The sequence below is a fragment of the Suricata suricatta genome, chromosome 3 (genome assembly GCF_006229205.1).
Source record: "Suricata suricatta isolate VVHF042 chromosome 3, meerkat_22Aug2017_6uvM2_HiC, whole genome shotgun sequence".
Lineage (NCBI taxonomy): Eukaryota > Metazoa > Chordata > Mammalia > Carnivora > Herpestidae > Suricata > Suricata suricatta.
In genome coordinates this window covers 57,758,528-57,773,555 of record NC_043702.1, presented here as the reverse complement: position 1 = coordinate 57,773,555, position 15,028 = coordinate 57,758,528, and positions in this window count along the sequence as shown.

Genomic DNA, 15,028 nt, shown 5'->3' with positions numbered 1-15,028 from the left:
TCTTGCTTATTAAGCAAGAAAAAGGTTCAAGGTCTCAGCCCCACAACTATATTTGTAGGTGTCAGGCTTAACATTCTTGAGGCTCTTAGAAAAAAATTTGCCTCTATGGACTCCTTGCTTTAAGAAGGAAATATGGAACTTGGTTGGCCCATTTAGCTACTAACACACCTATATTACTCTCCCCAGCATCTTATCGTAGTCCATCCACTTGGTTCTGTATCAGTCTTCTATCCGTAAATGGGGGCCCAGACAACAGGAAACACAAGACAGAAGTGAATACTATAATGTGTTCCTCTAATTTGCTTTCAACAGTCAAGGACACTGAAAGCCTTTGTGTAGGATACACATGCCTACAGGAGCCTCTGAGCTTAAGGATGGGCATATGGACCTAAGTAGACTGTCCACTGGTCAACCTTCTCCATCTTGAACTCTGTGCTCATTAAAGCTGTCCCTAAAAGGCTTCCTTAGATTTTAATATTCATCTTTGTCCCATTAATGCTAATATTAATTGTTACAAAATAAAATCACCCACTTTGCTTTTCTCTGGCCAACATAAAGGTAGTATCTATGGAATGATATTTACCACCTGTTTGTAAAGGAGTAGGTAAATTCACTAAATACACCTACTAACTGCAAGAACATGGTAGATGCCCTAACTTGTACAGACTAGATCACCACTGTCCCCAAACTCAATGTGCTAGATTACACACACATACACACACAAACACACTCACGCGTGTGTGCGTACACATGCACATACTTTGTGTGACCATAAAACTCTTTACTATTATAGACATAAACCATTTAATTCTGTGGATACTTCAAAGGTGGCATCTCTGGTGTCCCCTCTTTGGTAGCATGATCCTATGTCCAGATGGGTCAATGATTAATCATACTTCATGGGAATATGATGCCTGGGAGAAGAATTCAGGCCACTTTAACAACAAATGACAGATCTGAGTATATACTATAATTTGAGTACATACTCCAAATACTGATTTTCCCCCAAGCAGAAATTTATTACTGTAGCAAAACCAAGCTTTTGCCTGCATCATCTGGGAAGTAAAAAGTACAAGACCTCTTCTCTCTAGAACTTTATCAAATTCTCAGTCAGTATCCACAGCATCCACATGGCAAGAAGCAGGTACTAAATACTTGCCATTTTGTGGTTGCCTATTCTTTTGAATAGCCTTTCTATATTTTAGTAAACGTCCATATTATGATCATTGCTTCCTCAAGTCTCCTTTACTGCTAGAATACAGACATGGGTGTTGATATTGGGTGTTGACAATTAGAAACATCTGAGACATGAAGATCAAGTTCTGTGATGTTTCCAATATTGCTGGCATAAGCTGTGGTATGTCTATCTTGCTTTCAGAGAGAGCATCATGGTTGCCAGGTCAAGATCCTGAATCAGAAATGGCATCAGTGCTGGTGTAGATGTTGCAGTAAAGTCAAGTTTTCAGGTTTAGTGCTCTGTGGTAGTGGAGAGAATAGTAGTGACTTTTTTCTCCCCCACCACCCCATTTTTTTTCTAACTCTTTTTCTTATAGAGGTGAAATTCACACGACCTAAAACTAACACCTTCAGTGCAGGTCACTGGCACTCAATACATTCACAAGGTTGTGCAACCACTACCTTTATCTAAATCCAAAACATTTTCATCACCCCAAAAGGAAACCCTGCATCCACTAAGCAGTGGTAGTTTCTTTCTCATGTTAGATTTATAGCACAGTTTCGGATATTATTCTTGGGAGCTTACTCTGAGTTCTTTTCTACAGTAGTATAATTATGCAAGAGTGAATATATACAAGGGTAAACCTATAGAAACAGCTTGTGCCTAAATTAGCTCCTGGACATATTGTCTTTAAAGGAATGTTTCATACCAGCCAAAGACTAACATCAACATGCTTACATTTTGAGTCTATTTTAAATTAAAAAGCCAAAATCGTAATAGCACTGACTTTTTATGAGTTTGGAAATAGAATCAAACAATTGTGATAACATAATTGGGTAGGTTTTGTCTATAATTCTTTCCAAACTAGATGTAGATTGAACCGGTCAAGGATTATAACTTCAGCATGCCTCCAGCTGTCTTGCCACCCCTCAGGCTGCCTCATATCCAAATGAGATACGCTATTGCCCCAGACCAGGGAAGCTCTCTCTGCCTGGGCGGTGTTGTCACTGCAGCCGCAGGCTGTCACACAGCGCCGAGCTCCCTGTTCTTTCTGTCTACAAGGGATGAAGTGAAATGGGAAGGGCTGGCATGTGATAGCAAACCTAAAACTATGGTACCAGGAATGAGGTTGGCCAAACTCCAAGTAGAGGCTGAGCCTGTGTCTGGCGATAGCAAGGCCAGTGCTAGGGGGAGCAGTTTCTGGGGTAGCCAACCTCAAGGCCCAGCAGGCAGTAGGGGAAGGATGCAGCGGGTACCCGAGGAGCAGTGAGGGCAATAATAATTAGCAACTGACATTTGGAACCTGCAGGACAGTCCACCATATCCAGTGTATACTTCTCCTCCAACGTGTTTCTCGGGCACTTACCTTAGAAAAGAATATTTCTGCCAACAGCTATGTTCGTGGTTCAACCATAATTATTTAAGCAGTATCGTATGGTTTCCAGTTTTTGTAGTACAAAACAAAAGTCTGAATTAAGGGTCATTAATAGTAGCCTACTCAATACTTGACTCAACTGAGGGTGAGGCTCCTAATGCAAAATGGTTAAAAAAAATAAAATAAAAATAAAAAGGTAAATTTAAAAGTCCCAGCATGCTAAATTGTACGTGTTTATGATTCATTGTGCTTTTAGTCTGTCCGTGTGAAACCAAGTCCATAGATTTACCTATGGTTGTTTTACCACCCCCAAACTTATTTTTTATTCTTTTGAGTTTTATCTCTTCACTTATTCTGTTTTGATTGAAATCTCTACTATTCTCCTCTATTACGTATTATTTATTTTTGTGTGAGGTACCTAGACCCTTTAAAAAAATTAAAGTCTATTTAATTGATGATTGCTTATCTATTGAAATATGTGAGTGCCTACTGTATACCAGACATTATGAAACGTATTGAGACTAAAAAGACAAAAGAATGGATTTCCAGGTCATGGAATTAAATTTCTCCTTCTCCAAATCATTTAACAGCCCCTCAGTTGATTGGGGTTCCATTTTAGGTGTGAAAATTTGGATGCTCATAGATAATTGGATATTCTCATAAATCACATTCAATTACATAGTTTTAAATTTCTATAATGAAAAATCACATAAGTCCTTTATCATAGAAGGTTGTTGTATCTTATTACAGTAGGCAAAACTAAAAATATTCTTGCCTTAGAATCTGTTTTCTACAGGCATAGAGTTACTAATGGGTGTTTTTGAGATACACTAAATGCACTTTTAATTTCCAATCAGCAGATAGCAGCACTTGATTTCAATTCAAGAGAAACTGACAGTGGTGTTCTGTGTAATGTAATGACAAGTACACTCAGAGCTTCCAGAAGATGATTCTTAAGGCAAAAACTGAACACATTCAAATTGAAGATTCTCTCTGTTTTGCCTCAGAAGGGGGAGTACTGTGGTACTTTGGTCAAGTACCTTTAATTTAACAAGGTAAAAGACACCTTTTACTACTCTTCAGTGTAAACTGCCCTTTTTCGTTAAGTAGCATATAAAGCACAAAAATGAATTTTTTTACTATAGTGGAAAGAAAATTTTATATTTTTCCCTGATTAACTTTTCTCAAGAGCATTTTAACTGACATGAATTTGATTTACTGTAATTTGCAACATCGCTGCTGCAGGCACTAAATTATCCACTGCATTCTTTAAAATAAAGACCACACAGAAGAGATTCTTCCAAATAGTCCAATGAAGTAAAAGGAAACATTCCTGTGTACAAGGTTTATAAAATGAATATATGTATTTTCTTAAATGCTCATAGTCATTGGAAGGCATGACTATCCTGCTGTTCATGTTTGTGGTATTGTCCCCAAAGGAAACTGAATTATCCATACAACAAATGTGCTAAGCCCTGTACTACATTCATAGCTTCCTGACGTTCAGTTCAAGTTGCCATAGGCATTCACTTTCAATTTCCAGCTGAATGATCTCTTGTCTAGCTATACCTTTATTATGATTTCCCTAAGACCCTATTTCAGGCATATGTCCATTAAAAAGTGGCTCTTCTGGATTGGTCTTCCCTGAAGTGGCTCTACTATGTCACTGATTAGTTGCCCCTCTCATTCTATAGTTATCACTTGATGGACAAATAGGTGTCCAGTATGTTTAGGCATCTCGCTCCCCTGAAGCCCCCTCAGAACCCTGAGAACCAGCCACATGTGCTCCTCTTGCACCAAGGATTTTGTAGCATCACATCTTCCCTTTATTTTTTTATTAATAGTTTATTACCAAGTTGGTTTCCATAAAAAACCCAGTACTCTTCCCCACAAGTGCCCTTCTCCATGACCATCCCTCCCCAACCCCTTCCCCCCTACCTCTTCAGCCCTCAGTTTGTTCTCAGGATTCAAAGGTCTCTCATGATTCCCCTCATTCTCTCTCCCCAACTCTTTCCCTCCCCGCTTTTATTTTCCCATGGTCCCATGTTAGGTTTCTCCTGTTAGACCTATGAGTGAAAACATATGGCATCTGTCCTTCTCTACCTGACTTATTTTGCTTAGCATGAGATACCACCTTACACCAGTCAGAATGGCTAAAATGAACAAATAAAGAGACTATAGATGCTGGTGAGGATGTGGAGAAACAGGCACCCTCCTACACTGTTGGTGGGAATGTAAAATGGCACAACTGCCCTGGAAACAGTGTGGAGGTTCCTCAAAAAAATATCAGTAGAACTCCCCTATGACCCAGCAATAGCACTGCTGGGGATCTACCCAAGGGATACAGAAATGCTGATGCATAGGGGCACATGTACCTCAATGTTCATAGCAGCACTTTCAACAATAGCCAAATCATGGAAAGAGCCTAAATGTCCATCAACTGATGAATAGATCAAGATGTGGTACATATATACAATGGAATATTACATGACAATGAGTAAGAATGAAATCTGGCCATTTGAAGCAAAATGGATGGATGTCTTCCCTTTTGTACTCCAGCCCTGAATGGGACTGAAAAATTCTTGCAGGTATTAATCTTTGGGCTACATCATAATGGTCTTTTTGTTCTTTCAGTTTTTGTCATTTGTGCAATCAGTTCCTCACATTAAGTCTCCTCTACTTGAAATACTTTAAAAAATTTTTTATGTTTATTTATTTTTGAGAGACAGAGAGAGAGTGAAAGGGGGAGAAGCAGAGAGAGAGGGAGACACAGAATCCAAAGTAGCTCCAGGCACTGAGCTCTCAGCACAAAGCCCAACTGGGACTTGGACTCATGGAACCGTGAGATAGTGACCTGAGCCAAAGTTGGATGCTTAACCAAATGAGCCACCCAGGCACCCCCTATTTGAAATACTTAATTTCTGTCTTCACAATGGAATCATTTACTTTCAATAATTTATTTTTTTTAGACAATTCAAATTCTTTTTGTTTTTAATGTTTATTTATTTTGAGGGAGAGAGACAGAGCCCAAGTGGGGGATGGGCAGAGAGAGAGGGAGACAGAATCCAAAGCAGGCTCCAGGCTCTGAGCTCCAATTTCTGAGCAGGCTTTTAGCACAGAGCCTGATGTGGGGCTCAAACTCATGAGTCATGAGATCATGACCTGAGCCAAAGTTGGATGCTTAACTGACTGAGCCACCCAGGGGCTCCCCTGTAGATAATTCAGATCAACCTTTTAGGCTGGAGCAGGGTGGAAGCCAGTAGAGTGAAGATCCCCAATCATAATGTGGTTTTCTAATCATGAACCCAATCACAATTGTTCCTAAGGGAAATATACAAGCCACATATGTAGAATAAAATTTAAAAAATTAAAAAAGAAATTAATTTTAATAACATTAGATTTAACTTTATATATCTAAAATATTGTAATCTAACATGTAATCAGCATAAAATTTACTAATACCATAGAGCAACCAAAGCCCCTCACTAAATGGCCTGTTGACACCAGATTCCCCCCCCACCGGAAGCCCCCACTGCACCCCATTCCCCATGAATCCATGCTTGGATATCCAAGAATATTTCCATGCAAGGGTAAGAGGCTGGCAGCATGCTAGGATTATTGACACAGCAGTGGTTTAATTAATTAGCAGTGGTTTAGTGGAAAAACATAGCTAAGAGGCAGGGTCTTGCCCAACAGCCTTTGCTGAGCGGCCAACTCACCAGGCATCTGATCTCCTGCCATCCTCTGGTACCAACACTGGAGTTAATACCATCACTCTTGCCATGATGCACTCTCAAAGGTGCTGAACTGCCATTTGAAAACACAGCCTGGCTGTTGAAACCAGACACCTTCTTTGGAGAAACTCCACAGGTAGAAATTCTGGATGTGACACAAGCAGAGGCCTGGATGAAGTGGTCCACTGGGTGGTGAGGTGTGAGGTAGCAGGGATGGGATGATGGTGATAGATGAGTCCCGGGAGATGGAGAAGGCACATTCCTGTCCTCTCAAGTCACCCATAAACTGGACTCAGATCTCGCCCAGGAGGGCCCATGTCTACAGTTACTTTGAGTTTAAGAATCTGAGATTGTAAATGAGATGGCCATGTGAGGCATGTCAAGGCAAAGGGAGGAAACGGGCAGATAAGACCGTCAAGTCTTTATTTGATCCAAGCCTCCAACGCTTCCTTCACCTTCCTCCCTCCAAACCCAGGCAAAGCATGTTTCTCAATTCCTGCTCTTTTTTAATAATAATATCTGGCATTTATTAAGTATTTAAAATATATTAGACCTGCACCATCCTATATAGTAGCTACCAGCCACCCAGGACTATTCAGAACTTAAAATGTGACTAGTTGAATTACATATGCTTGCTAGAAGTATAAAACACACATCAGATTCTGAAGACTTTGTTTAAAAAACATAATACTTTCAATAATTTAAAACTAGGGCCTAGAAAATCAGAGATTTAGGGTAGAAGAAAGAAAAGCAAACCAAACCCTCAATATTGTATTTGCAGTTGTTTAGATTCATGACTAACAAGTCCATTTAACATGTTAATTCCTGGGGCACCTGGATAATTCAGTCGGTTGAGTGTCCAACTCTTTTGATCTTGGCTCAGGTCATGATCTCCTAGTTTGTGAGTTCAAGCCCCCCATCAAGCTCTGTGCTGACAGTGTGGATCCTGCTTGGAATTCTCTCTCCCTCTCTGTCTGCCCCTACTCGACTTGGGCACTCACACGTGCTCTTTTTCTCTCTCTCTCAAAATAAATGGATAAACTTAAAAAAATGTTTAACAAGTTAAATCCTGAGCATCAAATACTTTACATTCTATAAATGTAAATGTAAAATCAAATTACTACTCAGATCTTTACATTATATGTGGCCCTTTCATTGAGTATCTTCCTCTCTCCCTTTAAAAAGCCAAAAAAAAAAAAAAAAGGGAGTGGGAGATACAAGCTTCCAGTTTTAGAATGAATAAGTCATGGGGATAAAAGGCACAGCATAAAGAATATAGTCAATGATATTGTAATAGCAATATAATGGAACAAATGGTAGCTATACTTCTAAATATAGCATAATCTATAAACCTGGCAAATCACTAAGCTGTCCACCTGAAACACTGTGTGGCAACTGTACTAAAAAAAATATATATATATACATATATATATGAAAGGAGAACTATAAAATACCAAAACTCAACCAGGATGAACTAGATAATCTGCATCATCCTTTACCCACTACAGAAATGGAATATATAATTTAAAAGTTTAAGGAAAAGAGGGGTGCCTGAGTGGCTCTGTCGGTTAAGCTTCTGACTCTTGATTTTGGCTTAGGTCATGATCTTGTGGTTTTGAGTTCAAGCCCCACAACCAGCATGGAATCTGCTTGGGATCCTCTCCCTTTTTCCCTCTCTCTGCCCCCCTACTTGCACTGTCTCTGTTTCTCTCAAAATAAATAAATAAACTTAAAAAAAAAAAACCCTCAAAGTTTACAAAAAAGAATCTCCAGGCCCAGATTGTTTCGCTGGAGAGTTCAACCAAATATTTTTAAAAGTCAACATCAGTTTTATATAAGCTCTTCAAAAAGATGGAGGAGCAGGGAACACTTTCCAACTCATTTTATAAGGCCAGTATTACTTCGATATCAAACCCAGACAAACAGTACAAAAATAGGAAACTATAGACTAGTACCTCTCATGGATATAAAAGTTCACCATATTAAAAAATTCAATCCAACAATGTACATAAAGAAGAACATAACATGAAGTATATACCATATCAAGTGGATTTAGTCTAATATGTGAGGCTTGTTCAACATTAAGCAGGCTAAATGGTAGTATCAAATGACACAAAAAGCATTTGATGAAATCCAAACACATTCAAAATAGGATCCCTAGCTGGGATCTGATAGTGTTAACTTCTCTCTTAGGCAACTTTACCCAACCTTGATATTTCCCTATGAAAAACAATGCTTTATACCTTTTTTTTTGTGAAGTAAGAGGTCAGAATTTAAAAGAAATACATGGGGGCACCTGGGTGGCTCAGCTTGTTGAGCATCCGACTTCAGCTCAAGTCATGATCTCACGGTTCAGGGTTCGAGCCCCACATCAAGCTCTGTACTAACAGCTAGTTCAGAGCCTGGAGCCTGTCTTCGGATTCTGTCTCTCTCTCTCTCTCTCTGACCTTCCCCTGCTCATGCTGTCTCTATCTCAAAAATAAATAAAAAAACATTAAAAAATTAAAGAAAAAGAAATACATGGGTGGAAATGGTATAAATCAAACACAAATTTACTGTATCATAATTTTCCAAGCCACAATTTAAAAATGTTTTTAGGGGCACCTGGGTGGCTCAGTCGGTTAAGTCTCCGACTTCGGCTCAGGTCAGATCTCACGTTCGTGGGTTCGAGCCCCGCATCGGGCTCTGTGCTGACAGCTAGCTCAGAGCCTGGAGCCTGTTTCTGGTTCTGTGTCTCCTCCTCTCTCTGCCTCTCCCCCTCTCATGCTCTCTCTCTGTATCAAAAATAAATAAAACATTAAAAAAATTTTTTTTAAATGTTTTTAGAAACAGTACTTTTCTGAATAAATAATGTAGCTGGAAAGTTCATAATTACTCTTGTGGTGTACATTTTAGTGGGTTAAGCTAATAAATACTTACATATAAGTAATAATATTTCTGTTCCCAAGATCCACCATTATACATTAACATTTGAATGAGTACATTCATTATATAGCCAGGATAGCAATTTCCAGCTCCAGTGCTAATGTACTTTCTGGCTAAAGTTGAAACTCTTAAGAGCAAATTAACTAATTCATGAATTAGTTTATTGTTTAAACATCAGCCTCTAGAACTAAATGAGATGATGTATGTAAAATGTGCTTAGCACATTTCCTGCCATATAGTAAGTACTCAATAATTGACAGCCATTAGTTTCAGTACTGTAAACTAATGATGTCCTGAGGTTTTCTACATTGATTACTGCCACAGGTAAAATTTTTCTTTAAAAAATATAAACTGTTTTCAAACTATGGATAACAAATGCACGGTCCTATGTGCTGGGAATGCTTTTACGCTCTTGTAAATCCAGTCAACTTTGTCAATCAAAAGTTTGATTAGAAAGTTCACCAACAGGGGCATCTGAGTGGCTCAGTCGGTTAAGCATCCAGCTTCAGCCCAGATCATAATCTCACGGTTGGTGGGTTCAAGCCTTAAGCCTTTTGTCAAGCTCTGTGCTGACAGCTCAGAGCCTGGAGCTGCTTTGGATTCTGTGTCTCCCTTTCTCTGCCCCTACCCTGCTTATGCTCTCTTTCTCAAAAATAAAATAAAACATAAAAATAAATTTTAAAAAACATTAAAAAAAGTTTACCAACAGATTTTCTCTATACTGGATGGACGTCTGCCATATACATGCTGCGTATGCATGTCAGTAAAAACAAATACCACCACTAGTGTTTTAATTAAAGTTTTTGCTACTGAAAGGTTGTGTCATTTGGATAATGTGCAACTCAGATGCTGAGATAGAGTTAGAAGGGCAAAGGTTTAGTGAGGGTTAACTAGAACAAACTTTAGAGATGAATCAAGGAGTAAACAGTATGGACCAGGAAGAGCCCCAGACCATGATTCAGGGCTCACAGTCTTGGCTAAGATGGTGAGTTGGCTGGGAGCAAAGATTGACCAGGAAGACATCCACTCAGGACAGAAATGGCTGACACCCTTTCCATGCTCAGTCATTCACGTGGGGGGCTACCTTGGAAGGGAGGCCTTAACTTAAAAAGTGAAGCAGAGCAGAACTTAAAGAGTGAAGCAGATGGAGCACGTTGGCTAATCTTGCCCTTTTCAGATGACTGGTAAGTCCTTTAGGGGGATCTGAGTGGCACACCTCCATGACTTCCTCAGAAGACATGCTGGAGAAACACCTATATGACCTTTCTTGCTGTCTTTCTAGCACTCATTAATTTCTGTTTTAAGTCTCCATGTTAGCATGACTTTCACCACTTACATGCTACTTTCCGGCTCAGGGGAAATCATTCTGCACTCCCCAGGTTGCACTGGGGAGAGCAGGGATTTGTGAGGTTGTCCTGGGTCACCTGGATACATCATTTAGACACTTTACTCATTCTTCCCCTTCCAGGCATAAGAACACTCTCATGCCTGTCCCTTTCCCAGGAGTGCCCACATTTCTCCTTTGTTCTTGGATTTCCAAACTTATTGAGCGTTTCTCCTTTCACTTTCTCCAGTCTCAACAAATTTATGTAGTTCAATAAATCACAGGTAGAGAGGAAAGGAAGCAAGGGGTGTGTCAGGATTAAGAAAAGCAGACCCTGACTACAGATAACATAATTTTTCCTCACCTAATTTTTATGGCCTGAATTCCCTCTGGGCCTAGAATTTTTTTTTTATGTCCAAAGGCACAAACTTTAGAAATTTAAAAAGGCTTTTCTTTGCTTTTCTGCTGTAATAACCTTTCCCTGAGGCAATGAATGCATTGACTAAATGCATAAAGAGCAAAGAGAAAAGAAACTCAGAAAGAAAAATCCTAGGTAACATCTCAAAATATTATGTTGCTACAATTACATCCAAGGATCCTAACAGAACCTGTGGATGAGATCAATGAAACTTTGTTATAGTCTTTGATGGTTTAGGGAGAAGGGGAAAAGACTAGATGATCAAATGATCAAAGTCAGAAAAAGTCTCAAATTTTTTTAAGTCAGAAGAAAGAGGATGCTGCAAATCATAGATTGGTAACCAAATGTTCCCATTTTTCTAGGAAAATTCCAGATAAAACTCATCTCATTTCTTTCTTTTTCTTTCTTCCTTCCTTTCTTCCTTCCTTCTTTCCTTCCTTCCTTCCTTCTTTTTCTTCTCTTTTCATTTTGTTTCATTTCGTTTTGTTTTGTTTTTCTTTTCTTTTCTTTTTAGTTTGTCTTGGTCAGGCAAAGGCCTTGAAATAAAGTATCTGGAATGCAGGAAATAATTTGACAGTCTCTGGAGATATTGCTATGAAAAAGTTATGTAAATGAGGACCAGAAAGCAGAGGAACTGGTGGATTTGTAATATGATGAAAAACTACTCTCAGTGACAACTGGAACATGGCCAAAGTCAAGTGGTCAAGATAGAGGTGGGTATGGGAACTATGCCACATAGACAGAACTGAGGGTATGAGGCCCAAAGAAGTCCCAGGGAACCCACAGTAATCTAAACATGAGGAATTGATCAACTGTCACATATATGCTAGTTCTGTGCAGCTGAAAGGAAAGCAAACAAACTAGGAGAAATTTATAATTAAATTTGTCCCAAAAGCAAACAAAAACAATCAACAAAAATAATCCCTAGGACCTTGTGAGGTAATATGTTTATCAGCAGCAGGACATTATAGCATAGATTCATTCATTCTTCTCAGTGTACAGATTGCCTACATTCCACTCATAGAAAAACACAGAATGAAACCAAATGATTTTCAAGAGCTCCCACAACTCTGAGCAGCTATGATTCTATTCTAAAAAAATGAGAGTGCTAAACCAAAACCAAGAGAATTGCCACATTTTTACAAAAATGTTGTATATGATCTATAGAAAAACTAATGATTCAGAAAGAGCTTTATAAAAGTCCGTGGATACACCCAGAGTTGATTTTATGACTCATGACTGGCAATATTAATGGAAACACTAATAAAAGTTATAATATATAGTAATAAAACACCTAAGCATGAACTCATAAATCATATTCCAACAGGATAAGGAAAGTAGTTTTTCCTTTGTGATTTAATACAGCTTTCCACAGGAGACCTATAAACCCCCAGGATAGGCTAAAGACTGAGGTTAAACCACTCCATTTCAAAGATAAAATAGCAATGACCATATAGATATGAAAAAAGTGGAAATTTTTTAGTCACCCCACCCAATAGTATAAGAATACAGGAGGTTGCTTATTTGGTTCTCCTAACTTAAGATTTAATAGGTTGACTTTTTCCCATTCAACTCTACCAAAATTCTAGACTAATGTTTAAGGAGGCATTAAAACATACTTTCTTTGGGGCACCTGGGTGGCTCAGTCAGTTAAGTGCCCAACTTTGGTTCAGGTCATGTTCTCATGTTTTGTGTGTTTGAGCCCTGCATTGGGCTCTGTGCTGAGAGCTCAGAGCCTGGAGCTCAGAGCCTGGAGCCTGCTTCAGATTCTGTGTCTCCCTCTCTCTGCCTCTCCCCCTGATCACACTGTTTCTCTCTGTCCCTTAAAAATAAATAAATATTTTTAAAAAACATACTAACTTTGATCACAGCTGTTTTTGCAATGCTACTTACCCCTGCCATCCGGAATCACAGTCATTCTAGTCTGCTCAGGCGCTGACACCTGGTGGGGCTATCAATCATTAGACCTCCCCTCCTCTGTCACTGGGGTATGATTCCAGCTGACAAAGTTTTCCCATCCACTTTGACTGGGCTAAGAGATGCCCAGATAGTTGATAAAACATTATTTCTGGATATGTCTGTGAGGAGGTCACTAGAAGAGATTAGCATTTAAATTGGAAGACCAAGTAAAGAAGATCTTCTTCACCAATTTGGGTGGACATCATACAATCCATCAAGGGCACAAGTCAAAGAGGCAAATGCTCTTTGTATAAACACATAAAATGTATTTATGCTTAAGCTGAGACATCCATCATCTCCTGCCCATGGACTTCAGTGCTCCAGGTTTTTGGGATTTTGGACTCAGACAGGGACTTACATCATCAGCCCCCCCATTACTCAGGCCTTTGGACTTAGACTGAATTACACCATCAGCTTTCCTGGTTCTCCAGCTTGTGGACGCAACACATGGGTCTTCTTGACCTCCATACCTATTGGTTCTATTTCTCTTGAGAATCCCGACTAAAACATACCAGGACAGTGAGTTGTCCAGTGGGTCCCCTCTATCTGACCCAAACAGGTCCAGAATCTTTCTCGGGGATTACTAGGAATGCTGAGAGGATTGTTTAGGGGAAGCTTATCTTCTGACATCACAAGCACTAGAGACTGAGTCTGAAGATACTGGGGATCCATCTTTGTCACTATAAAAAAGAGCCTCCCTGGGAGTAAACCAGTGCAGAGACAAGAGTGAGGGGAGACAAAGACCTTATACCATCCTTTAAGTTCCTGAATCCAGCTGATTGAATCCATGTGAAGCCCTGGACTTTTCAGATTCATGAGAATGAATTCTTGTCTACTTAAACTAGTTTAAGTTCATTTCTGTCACTTGCAGCCCAAAGAATCCTCATTAATTAGCTATGACAGTTACTTTTATGTTACTGCTTTATCTCTATTACATGTTCTCATAATTACCTTCAAAGAGCTAGTGACCTTGAGTAAGAAGAGATTTTTTTCCATTGACAACTTAGAGAGGACTGAAGACTTAGTCATTCATTTACATTTTCTTATTTTTGAAGAGTGACCCATGCAAGCACACTAGGTAAAAAAGAATAATGTTGAGCACCAAAGCTTTCTGGGGATTTGAGCTTCTTTTCCAAGTTAAAATGGGTTGGTCACTGTGATGTGATAATAAAATGTATTTAGCCTATCTCCCATGTTCTTTTTTTAAAAATGTTTTATGTTTTTTATTTATTTTTGAGAGATAGAGAGAGACAGTGCGAGCAAGGGAGGGTCAGAGAGAGAGGGAGACACAGAAAATGAAGCAGTCTCCAGGCTCTGAGCTAGCTGTCAGCACAGAGCCCAATGCAGGGCTCGAACCCATGAACCGTGAGATCGTGACCTGAGCCAAAGTCAGAGGCTTAACCAACTGAGCCACCCAGGCACCCTAATGTTCTTTGAGAGATGTAGCTAACACTCCTCCCTCCAAGAGGTGGAATCTAGATACTCTTTTCTTGAGTCCAGATGAGGCATGTACAGCCCTCATCAGTGAGGGGTGATGGCAGAGATGCATTTGGCATCTGAAACTGCGCCATAAAAAGGATACAGCTTCTCTCTGGCTCTCTCAGGACACTTGCCCTGGGAACCCAGCTTCTCTGCTGAGTAGAAACTCAAACCCACCTACAGGAAGGGGTTCATGAAAGGGGATCTGAGACTTCCAGCTGACAGTCAACATCAACTTCCAGACATGTGAGCAAACAAGCCTTCAGATGACTCTACTCCCAAGACTTGTAATCCTCCAGCTGAGGCCCCAGATAGAGCCATCATGCTTCTCACTGTGCCTTGTCTGAATTCCTGACCCTCTTGAACCATGAGAGACAACAAAAGATTGTTTTTATTTTAAGCCACTATGTTTTGGAGCGATTGTTAAATAGTATTAGGTAACTAATATGGTCATCTTAGTTGAGATGATAGATACTTTGCTGAAAGAGAAAACATAATTATAGGCGTACAGTCAAAACCTATTTTCCCAGAAAAGTAAAGTGGTGGCAGAATTATTTGGGGGCTTTAACACTGCTGATTGCATAGCCTTTCCAGTGGGACTACACTTTCTTAGCTATAAGTGAAAACACACAACTGT